Here is a 12,144-nt window from a genome sequence, read left to right on the forward strand (position 1 = left end):
ATTACCTTTTACTTAAACTGTATGTAGCTTTCATTACTAAATTCCCAGCCTTTGGTCTATCATCTATCTATAGCCAACTATAAAAGATCTCTAAAATCAAAACAAAAATTCCAATGTGTTTGCTGAATAAAGTTGCCAAACTTCCTCCTCCCCAAATTTCCTTTCCAGACATTACTGTGCCTTGATAAAGGAATGTGAAAGCTATTGATTTACTGGAGTCCAACAGGATGACTAAATTATATGTCAAAGTAATAAGCTAAAAAATGAGCACTCCAAAACATCTAGGGAAGAATTACCAATACTATTGGGGGAAATTTACAGAGCTTCCAAAATGCAGTTTTTTTTTGAGAGAGAGAGAGAGAGAGTGTGTGTGTGTGTGTGTGTGTGTTCTGTTTCAGACTTTATGGCTGTTAAGAGCATGAAGCATCAGAAGGAGGGAAAGGTACAGAAGATAGTGGGAAGCATTTAGATGATGAGTAGCTTTAATTCTTCTTGTCACAATCCATAGCATACTGACATTTTGTGGGAGTAAATTAATCAGGCACATAAACATAAGACTGTTTAGCCAACTCGATTCAGTCGGTATAGCTTGTGAGGATTTGATACTCTACTGACTTTAATGGGAGAACGGGCAGATTAAAAAGTACCATGATCAGCCAGACAGTGGTGGCAAAGGCAGGCAGATCTCTGAGTTCAAGGCCAGACTGGTCTAAAGACTACAGACTGAGTTCCAGGACAGCCACAGCTACACAGAGAAACTGTCTCAAAAACAAGTACCGTGATCAATGAAACTAGACCTCAAACTGCAAAGACAGAACTCACATGTTTTATTCTCTGCTGTTACCCCAATGGGTGATAGAGCACAGTACATTAGATGGCCAAGGTAAGGGATAAAATTTTAAGAGCTCTGTGTTTGGGGGCTGTGCACAGCTGAGCAGTTTCGAGAGCTTGTTGCTCTTACAGAAGACCAGAGTTTGGGTTCCCAGCATTCATGCGGAGGAGTGTGGCTCACATTCACCTGTAACTACAGCTCCAGATCTGAGAACTTTTTCAAGCCTCTAAGAGCAACCACAGACACATAAAAACTGAAAATAAATCTGTTTTGAGTTGGCTATGTGAAATACAAATCAAATACCCGACAAATGGTTAACCTTCATTGTCAACTTCGATTTAGAATCTCCTTGGAAATGCATCTAAGTATGTCTATGAGGATGTTTCCAAAAAGTTTTAACTGAAAAACTACAGTGCTAGGGTCCAGATCTGAATGAGGACTGAATAAACACCAGCATTCATCGTACTCTGCTTCCTGACTTCAGACCCAATGCCCCCATGACTCCCCACCATGAGGGACAGTGCCCCTAGAACAGCGGCTCTGGACATGTAGGTCGTGACCCCTTTGGGGGTCATATATTAGATATTCACATTATGATTCAAACAGTAGCAAAAATACAGTTGCAAAGTAGCAATCAAATAATTTTATGGTTGGAGTTGCAACATGAGGAACCTGTATTAAAGGTCACAGCATAAGGAAGGTCGAAAACCACTGATCTAGAACTATAAACCATATTAAATCCTTCCCTTAAATTGCTTCACATAGGTATTACATTAACAACAACAAAAAAAGAATATGCTGCCAATGTTCTTAGTTTATTTTTCCAATTTATCTGGGGGGGGGGGAGTGATAGTTCGCCTAACATACACAAAGCCCCAGGTACAATCCTCAGCACTGGGGGAGAAAAAAAAAAGCCTAATATAGCTGCCATGGTGACACACATCCTTTATCCTAGCACCTGTGAGGCAGAATTCAAGTACAACCTGGTCCACATAATGAGTTCACTCCAGAGTTGTATAGTGAGGCTGTCTCAAAAAAAAAAAATTACTTAAATAGCCTGATACCACTATCTATTATCATATATCTGATCCTGAAATAGTTTTTTCTTTTCTTCTTTTTTTAAAGAATTATTTATTGCTGGGCGGTGGTGGCACACGCCTTTAATCCCAGCACTAGGGAGGCAGAGGTAGGCGGATCTCTTGTGAGTTCGAGGCCAGCCTGGGCTACCAGGTGAGTTCCAGGAAAGGCGCAAAGCTACACAGGGAAACCCTGTCTCGAAAAACAAAAAACAAAAAACAAAAAAAAAAAAAAAAAAAATTATTTATTTAGTATAGTGTTCTGCCTGCATGTATACCTGCAGGCCAGATGAGGGCACCAAATCTCATTATGGATGGTTGTGAGCCACCATGTGGTTGCTGGGAACTGCACTCAGGACCTCTGGAAGAGCAGCCAGTGCTCTTAACCTCTGAGCCATCTCTCCAGCCCCCTGAAATGTCTTAGCAGTTCAAGTTGGAAGAACAAAAACATGTTTGTAGGGGAGGGAAAAGCACATGGGGTTCCACGCACCCCGGCCTCTAAGGGAATGGCCGGCTTATTTGCGGCTTTTGTGTCTAAGCCAATTTTGAGAAGGAAACATTGGAAATGTTGAACAGCCTGGCATTCATTAGCATAAAGTCCTTTCTACAAACCCACACTGTACAGATACATGTCGCACACAGGTCTACAATACATATGTAGATAGTTTTGGAGGTTCCGTATTATTATCGTTAATCTTAATACAAGAGGAAATGACTAAGGAAAGAAAGACAGTTTCTCTAACATCTGCACCTAATGTTACTCAGCTTCTCTTGGAACAACTGCATGTCAGCACAGATAACGTTTTCCCCTTAGATTTTAAAATAGAATAACGATTGTAATTTTTTAATGTTTATGACCTAATCCCATTTACAGAATACTCTGTAAACTCACTTGCCATAAGGCTCCCCGGGAGTCCACATTATTACAGAGCTCCCAAAACAACAATCACAACTTACAAGATAACTCATTCCCTTTATATTTGGCTTTCCTCACTCTTCAGACTTTTTCTTCCACCCACTCCCCCAAGCATTCGTTTGCTAGGCCTACTCCCTACAAGCAAAGAAAGCGGAGAAACTCTGTCCCTGCCCTCAGCCCCTGCCTCAACAGGGCCCAGTGGTCCAGCTGTCAACAAGGAAATGAGAGGGAGTAATTTCAACCTCCACGCAACTACTGAAGTGAGTATATTCAATAGGGACTCAAAAATGGTTTCCCATAACACTGTCCAGTATAAACTAACAGAAGCCAGATGGGAGCTGGTGGGCAATGGGCTGAATTTAGGTTAGGTACGGTGCTCCCTAGCCGGTTCGGTGGCAGCGGCTCTTGGCGGAGTGGAGGACTGTATGTGACTTGCTCTTCACCTCTTATTTGTCAGAATCAGACAAAGCACATGGACTTCAGCACCTAAAGGGGCTATCAACAAACAGAAGGAAATGAGACATAGGAGAAAGTTTGGCAAACCAACAAAAACGACACACAAAGAGGGAGCAGACAATGAATAAACATGCTACTTCCAAACATCTCACAAGTAACCAAGGAACCACTAAGAAAGATCAACAATGGCTTCTTTAAAAAGTAAAGGGTTAAATCTCTAATCTCCATGACTGAAAGTCCCTTGTTTTAGTCCAAGTATCCTAAAAGGTATTGTCAATTAATCGCTTAAGAGATTATTTTAAAACAACAGAAGAAATAACCTTCAAGCTACCCATTGTGAAAAGGAAGAGACTTAAACGACATTTAAATCTTCATGGTTATGGTTAGTAATTAAGAATGTCTAGAAAGAAAAAAAGGCACCAAAAAAAAAAAAAAAAAAGAAAACCTTCCACAGTAAACTGATACTTTCCACATAGATTTGGAATTCAACCCAACTTCAGAAACACTAGGAAAACAAAACTGTAGGCAATTTCTGGGAAAATAAAATTCCACTGAAAGAATTTACATTCAATTACACACAGCTTGGTTAGTATAAAAAAAAAAACCCATTGATAAAACAGAATTAACAACTCATCCTATTCATAAATACAAACCGGACAGAATACGGGGATCACAAACCTGGGATGAGAAACATCAAATTATTAAGGCTGAAGTTGTCCTCTATCGGGAATTTGGGGGGGGGGGGTATTTCTACTACAGTCAACCCTCCAATTATCTGGTCACCCTTATTGTTCAGATGGCTGTTAAAGGGGAAATACAACTGGAAACAGCAGCTCGCTACTCTCAATTTTACACGCTGGGAGGGCCACCGTCCCATGGGGTGAGGCTCACAGCATCCTCCCGCCTCGGTCACACCGAATTCTTCGAAGGCATCAGGGCCAGCGGCGACAACCACACCCCTGAGCACCGCCAGCATTCCCAGGCTTACCACACCCCCTCGGCGACACGGGGGAACCGGACCGATTTCACGCCGCCGCGATCGCCGCCTCCCGCACGCCGGCGACTCCCAGCTTCCGCCTCGCTCCCCGCCGGCTCTGGTTCCCAGCGACCACCGGCCTCCGGCGCCCGCCCCCGCGCCCCCGCGCCCCCCGCGCCGCGGCCGAAGCCTCGGGCTCGAGGGCGCGCCCCCGGCCCACGCCCCCCACCGCCGCCGCCGCCGCCGCCTCCGGCCCGTCCGCCCCTCACCTGGCCGCCGGCTCCTCCCTCAGTCTGCCCGGCCGGGGCCGCCGCCTCGGAGCAAGCGCGGGCCGCGGGAAATCCGCTGAGCAGGGGGAGGGGGGCGGGATGCCGGGAGCCGCCTCCTTTCTCCTCGCCGCCGCCGCCGCCGCCGCCGGCTCCCGCAGCAGGCCGCGCGTCCTCGCCCGCTCGCCCACTTTCTCACGGCCTCGTGGGTGGGTGGGTCGGTCGGTCGGTCGGTCGGTCGGCCGGCCGGCCTCTCCCGCCTCCCCCACCCGCCCCCCGCGCCCGCACTCTTCGTTCCCACACGCTCACACGCGCCCCGCCGCCGCCCGCCCGCCCGCTCGCTCGCTCGCTCCCCCCGACTCCCTCGCCTGACGCGCGCGCGCGACCCCGCTCTCACTCCTCACTCACTCACTCACACACTCGGCGCGCGACGCCGGCCAGGCCGCCCCGCGTTTCCCCCCCTCCCCCGACCACCACCACCACCCCAGACCGAGGCGCCGCGCGCCCCCCGCCCGCGCCGAGGACCCGCGCGGCCCCGCCCCCCGGCGCCGCACAAGCGAGCGGGCGGGGGGCGGCAGGGGAGGGGGCGGGGCGGCGAGCGCGCCCCGCGCGGACTGACACCTGCGAGGAGGCCCCGCCCCGCGGCCCGAGGAGAGCCACGCACGCGCGCGGCTCCCCATCGGGGGGTCGGGGATGGAGGGCGGGCACGCAGGCGGGCGGGCACGCGGGCGCTCCGAGGCCGCGCCTCGTTCTCTCCCCCTCCTCTCCCCGGCCCCGCAAACCGTCCTCTCGGAGCCCGGCGGGGGGGAAACGGGTAAGGGGCGAGGTTTGTTGGGCTCGGCGGCACCGCGAGAGTAGGCCCTGCCGTTGTGCGCCCTCCCGCCCGCGCAAGCCCCCCGCTCGGGGCTGCGGCCGGCCGTGCGCGCTTGGATGCTCGCCGACCCCGCCGAGCCGAGCCTCCCGCGCCACGTCCGGCCCCGGGCGCTCGGGCGGCGGGCAGTGGCGCCAGCGGTCCTCCCTGGCGCCACTGCCTCGCCAGAAGGCGGAGATTTGGGGGGACAAAGATGATGGGCGCTGCGATCGTCCCCATCTGCGAAGGCACCCAGGACAATACCGCTCCGTCCACTGCAGCCGCCTCGGCGGAGCGTGCTTCCACGCGAAGGGAGGCTGAGGCAGGAGCGTCACAGGCGACCCTGCGCCACAAAAGAAACGGTGTCGCAAAAGTCTGTGGGCTTCGCGGGTTCAAAGACGAGACAGGGACGCTCGAGCCAGCTCGGCCTCTTGGAAACCAGTATGAACATACAAGGGTCTCCCTGAATTGATGTCAGAATGAACAGATCATACGTTTGGAAGCATTTCATTATGAAAATCATTGTTTCTCCCCCCCACCCAAAATAAAGAGGCTAGACGTTTGACCATGCTCCACTACTTGAACTCCCTTCTCTACACCATGAATGAAACCGAGGGTGAGGAGTGACCGCCCTTCCTTACGTTGAAAATTCGTTCCCAAATAACTTCAGTCACCAGAGATCCCAGACATGAGCTACAATCCAAGCAGCTTGTATCCCCCGTCTCAAATCATGTCAGCCAACAGCTTCTCTCTATGCCTCGCCATCATTTCATCGTCTTATCAGTCCTGAAGACCCAGCAGTGGTTCTCAACCCATGGGTTTAACCCTTTGCGGGGCAAACGACCCTTTCACAGGGATCACCTAAGACCATCAGAAAACATGAAAACACGAATTTACATTATGATTCATAATAGTAAGCAAAACTACAGTTATGAAGTAACAAGGAAAATAATTTCGTGGTTGAGGGCCACCACAACCTGAGGAACTGTATTAAGGGTCATAGCATTAGGAAGGTTGAGAATCATTGGCCTAGAGGGTGGGCAAAATTGCTCAGTGGGTAAAGGCTCCTGTACCCCTCTGCCAAGCAAGAGGACCAATTCCCACAAGTGTGACCTATCTCTACCTCTTTCTCTCTATAGGTGTGTATACAGAGAGTAGATATATTTTAAGAGCTGTACCATAACCTAGCGTGGGAACCACTGGACACTGCTGGCATTGGGTTGCTGGTTCCACTAACTATGTGATTTTCTGAAGTAAATTCACCTCCCTGTCTCTTAACCTGTTTGCCTGAAAAAAGAAAGGGGCTTTAAAATGAAGTTACCTCCTTTATTTAGAATTGTCATAAGGAGCTAGTGAGCACAGCAGTTCCTCAATATCCATGGTAACTGGACCTAGGACTCTCTTAGGGGATGTTCAAGTTCCATATATCTATAACGGTAGGTAATGTTGCATATAACCTACACACATCCTAAACCATCATAGATGGTTTACTGAATACAACAAATGACAGAAGAAAACATCTGAACATACTGATTCAGTCCTGATGCGTGTGTCAGATGTTTTCATTCTACAGTTGGTGACACCAAAGAAGTCTGACTGTACATGACGCCTCCTGACACACAGCAGCTGCTTATTATGAGTGGTTATATCTATTCTTTGTTGTGCCATTGAGAGCAATTGAAGATAGTGAACCCTCTTCACAGAGGACATTTAGAGGAGCAAATGTGCAGGATGGCATACTGCCTTCAGAAACACACACACACACACACACACACACACACACACACACACGGCTACTCTGATAGCTTCCTGGGACAGAAAGCATGTTTAACCAAAAGATCGTGCTTTCTTAAAGCATTTTGTAATAAAGGGAAACTTGGTCAGAATGAAAATCTAGCAAGTACATGCATACATGTGGGTCTGTGCACATACGTATACACACACACACATTGTCAGAGAGAAAGGTCACACAGAGCATGAGTAGCTTCTTCCTTCTGCTGTAACAGAAGCCGATTAATAGTAACCATATACCTTCCAGAAAAAGTAGGTTGTGCAGGTGAAGCTGTGGGTCTTCTATCAACTCCCTGTTCACTAGCAATTTTAAAATGCTGTCTAGGGATTGGGGATTTAGCTCAGTGGTAGAGTGCTTGCCTAGCAAGCACAAGGCCCTGGGTTCGGTCCTCAGCTCCACGGGGGAAAAAAATGCTGTCTACTAGCTACCATATTGCTACTCCCTGTGCACTATCCGAGTGTATAGTATTGGTTTTGATGTATGCTAATGGAAAGGGGGCAAAAAGCAATGCTGTTTTAAAGAACAAAGCCAATGGCATGGCCTTTGTCTTAATACTTAGTGTGTTTATGTATTTAGTGTGGTAATATTGTGTGCCCTAATAAACTTATCTGGGGTCAGAGACAGAACAGCCATAATATTAAACATAGAGGATAGGCAGTGGTAGCACACGCTTTAATCCTAGCATTTCAGAGGCAGAGATCTATCTGTTCAAGGATACAGCCAAGCATGTTGACTCATGCCTTTAATCCCAGGGAGTGAAGGTAGAAAGCAGAAAGGTATATAAGGTGTGGGGGCCAGAAACTAGAATCATTTGGCTGGTTAAGCTTTCAGGCTTCTAGCAGCAGTTCAGCTGAGACCCATTCTGGATGAGGACTCAGAGGCTTCCAGTCTGAGGAAACAGGATCAGCTGAGGAATTGGCGAGGTGAGGTGGCTGTGGCTTGTTCTGCTTCTCTGATCTTCCAGCATTCACCCCAATACCTGGCCTCAGGTTTGATTTTATTAATAAGAACTTTTGAGATTCCTCCTACAATTTAGCATGATAAAAAAAAAAGACAAAAAACAAAAAACCAAGGCACATAAGGAACCTGGAAAAGATTGAAAAGGAAAACAAAGACCATTTCCAAGCTTAGTTCTAAAAGTAATGTCAGCATTCTGGTCTATCATTTGGAATTTTTTTCTCAGTCATATCTGAACAGCAAAATATATTTTATGTTCATAAAAACCCCTTGAGGAGTAGATAAAACAAGTATGATAAACTGTAGGATATTCAATGTTGTAAGCAAGTTACAAGTAAAAACCTAGTGTTAAGAGATCATTTCCAGTTCTTAGGTATGCCTCAAGTTTAAAGTAATGGACACTTCACACAAACTGGTTCCCAGCTTTCTACAACAGGTAATTCTTAAACTGGTTTCCTTAATGGAACTTTGGAGAGAACTCAAGATAACTCTGCTTCAGGTTTGCCTAAGGATATGGCTCATTTTAAACTGTTATATTGCCAAAGTACTTAGATGAACAAATAATCATTTAACTTTTCAGAATAAAGTAATGGTGCTGAAATCTCCACCATTCCCATCTGGCTAAGGCTAAGAATGGCCATACAAAGATTCAGTCACAAGACAGAGGCTTCATGGTTGGTTTGCTTAGACAACTGTGTCTCAGATTTCCTTCAAGATATGCTTTAGTATAAGTATTTGGGGTAGTTTGTCTTGACTTCATTATACACCCACTGGGGTCAGTTTTGTTCTGGTTTGGTTTGGTTTAGTTTTTTCAAGACAGGGTTTCTCTGTGTAGCCCTGGCTGTCCTAGAACTCCATCTGTAGACTAGGATGGCCTCAACTCAGGGATCTGCCTGCCTCTGCCTCCCAAGTGCTGGGATTAAGGGCATGTGCCACCACTGCCCGGCATTTTTAACTTTATTGGTATTGGATTTTGCCTGCATGTCTGTGCACCACCAGTATCCCACGAGACTGCAGATGTTTGTGAGCCACCATGTGAGTGCTGGGAATTGAACCTAGGTTCTCTAGAGGAGCAGCCAGTGTTCTTAACTGCTGAGCAATAATCTCCAGACCCCCAACTCAATTTTCTCTGGTGAATTAGTTGTTCTGAAGGTTGGAGGTCAGCTGAATGTCCTGGAAAGGTATACTATGCAGGTAATACTACAACACTTGAGTCAGCTAAATCTTATTTTAAACCCTAGCTTTACTTATTAGCTACACGGGACTGTTGCTTATTAACTCCACAAACCTCAATGTGTTTTTGGTTTTGTTTTTTTTTTTTGCCTTAATAAGATAAATATCTCAAAAAAACCCCAAAAAAGATAAATGTCTTATTAGCACTGATTTATTAAATTATGAGGATTAATAAAGTTACCCAAACTTAATGCAGTTTAACATAACTCAAACATAGCAAGAGTTCAGTAAATATTGGCTATTATTCAAGTTGATACCAAAATAGCTGAGTAGCAAAGGGAAATATTTTTAGATATGTGTGACAGCAATACACATAATTATATTTGAATGTGTGTCCTTGGGTGTGAAACCAATAAATGCTATCTCTGTCCAGTTAGATTTAATGGATCTATGTAGAGTAAGTTTGGAAATGCTTGGTCAGGGGAAAGATGATTACCCAAAGAGTTGGAACTCTTTGATTCTCTTCAATGGCAAATAAGATTTATCTGCCCAGACCCAACCAACCCTATGATTCTGCTTGTTTTTAGTCTCACTACTGAGTAACCTAGGCGGTCTTGGAACTCATGGTCCTCCAGCCTCAGTCTCCTGAACACTGAAATCACAGGGGTGCCCCAATACACTAGGCTCAAGTGTGTGTGTGTGTGTGTGTGTGTGTGTGTGTGTGTGTGTGTGTGTTTGATTTGGTTTGGTTTGGGTTGGGTTGGGTTGGGTTGGGTTGGGTTTGGCTGGAGAAGAACAAGGTCTAGCCTAGGCTGGCCTCGAACTCTCTATGAAGGGGAAGAATTTCGGGCATGGACCACCACGCCCAGATCCTGGTAACTCTTGTTTCTACTTCTCGGCATAGATGTCTACTGATATCAGCTCCCCCCTACCCCCACCCAAAAAAGCACAGTTCACACACCCAGCAACAGTAAAATTTGTGGGTTTTCTTCTTCTTTCTTTTCGTTTTTCCCCTAGATTGTAAAACGAGTAAAATTCTTTAAAGTGCCCTGTAGGCACCATCTGTTGCGAATCTTCTTCCGAGGTTCAAGACAAGGAAACAATCTGGGATCTGATTAAAAATGAAGGACTCAAAATAGCAAAGGAGAACTGCAAAGTAGAATGCAATCTCCGAATCCCGGGGTGGTTAGCCGCACCGAAAACGGGGCTCTTTAGGGTGCATCTAACTGCAAAATTCATGCAGCTAGTGAAAAGGTGCCGCTGTCTGGTGTCAGCACCTCCATCGGCAAACAAGGAACTGCTGAATCTACTTCTCCCCGGCTTCCACTGCCAGAATCAGCCGGCTAGAACCAGCCAGGCAACAGACTTCGCAGTTAGAATAGCTAAACACTGGTCAAGCCTTACCCCACCCACACCCCTCCTCCTTTCCCGGCTCTTCATTTCTACACGTTAAACTGTGTGCCTCTCTCTGCTAAGATAATGCTCAGAGCGGACACAAAGGAGACGCGGTCGGGAAGGGAAGGAAATCTCCCATAGCGGCAGAATCACGGAATGATACGGTTGACAGAACGGAAATCTAACGGGGCAAGTCCCCCTCCCTTTCTTAATTTCATCTGGTTGTGAGATTCGCCCCCCCCCCGCCGCCCCCCCCGCCGCCCCCACCCCCAGGGAGATCAATCACCTGGGACGCTTGTTTAAATGCAGGCTGCGTGGTTCCCCACCTCCGACCTGAGCCACAAGGCTTCTTAAACTATCCCCAACTCGGCATTTTTTAAATAACCACACCAGATGATTAGTGCGCACATGAAAGTTCCTAAAGAGATCTAGATAACCATCTGCAAAAATGCCGTTTATTTAAAGCACTCAACATTTAGAAACTCACTATAGCCTCCAGCAACCTCATAAAGTTGAGTAAACATTGTTAGCCTCCCTCCCACAGCCGAAAGGTGAGACAAAGAGATTAAATCACTGGTGATCATTTCCAGTTCTCTTGACTGCCTGTTCATCCGGGGTATTCTCAAGTACATCAATTTTGGAAGACTCAAGGGAATCAATGGGGTAAAGAAATTTGGGAAACAATAGGGTAAAGAAATTTGAAAAGACAATGTCTTCTCTCCTCGTAAGGGTAATGCCGACTAAAAGGGGGAAGGGAAAAAGAACAGAAGTGATTCTACTCTTCTCACACAACGCTGTTGCAGATGTCACCCATCTATGGCACCAGCAGCACCCGGAATGACTAATGATTTCATTATTCAGGCATCCTAAAAGGGCTGGCACCACCGTAATTGTACAGATCTGTGTAGTGGGTATTCTAAATTTGATCTTGGGATACCAGCCCCTAGGGCGTGGCCTCTAAACCAGCTTAAGACCTGGGGAGCGAGTTCACAGGTCCCTTCTCTCCAAGGCTCTTGGAGTGTGTGAAGCAGCTGACGCATCCGCGGGACTGGTTCTCAGCCTCCCAGGACTCTGCAACCGGAGTTGCCATATCCTGCATTGGTGAGTTGCCCCCCCCCCCCAATCCTTTAGCAAATAGTTCCTTTATCAGTAATTTGTGGATTTTATGCATTACCTGGTCAAAGATGTGTTGATCTCAGAATGGAAACCAGAATATGTGCTGGGGAAGGGGTTTGCTTTTGTTTCTGCAGAAGAAAAGCTATGGATCCCAACAAAATTAATAAAAATACGATTTGAACAGGAGAAACATCTTGATAAGTGATATAGCTCAGGGGTTGGGGATTTAGCTCAGTGGTAGAGCGCTTGCCTAGCAAGCACAAGGCCCTGGGTTCAGTCCTCAGCTCCAGAAAAAAAAAAAAAAAAAAAAAAAAAGTGATAGCTCATCCACCGCTGTGA

General features: G+C 47.0%; 1 protein-coding gene across 2 annotated transcripts in view; it reads right to left on the minus strand.

Moving 5' to 3' along the window:
- The window catches only part of Rimklb (ribosomal modification protein rimK like family member B), a 32,884-nt gene extending 28,040 nt beyond the window's left edge, over positions 1–4,844 (minus strand). Inside the window, exon 1 of one of the 2 annotated variants that reach the window (XM_036180833.1) lies at positions 4,526–4,844. The gene's annotated coding sequence lies outside the window, so the exon portion shown is untranslated. The remainder of the gene's footprint in view (positions 1–4,525) is intronic. The other variant, XM_036180832.1, reaches the window with a different exon arrangement.
- Positions 4,845–12,144: the final 7,300 nt, after the last annotated feature.

This window comes from Onychomys torridus, chromosome 3 (assembly GCF_903995425.1).
Source record: "Onychomys torridus chromosome 3, mOncTor1.1, whole genome shotgun sequence".
In the NCBI taxonomy this organism is placed as follows: domain Eukaryota; kingdom Metazoa; phylum Chordata; class Mammalia; order Rodentia; family Cricetidae; genus Onychomys; species Onychomys torridus.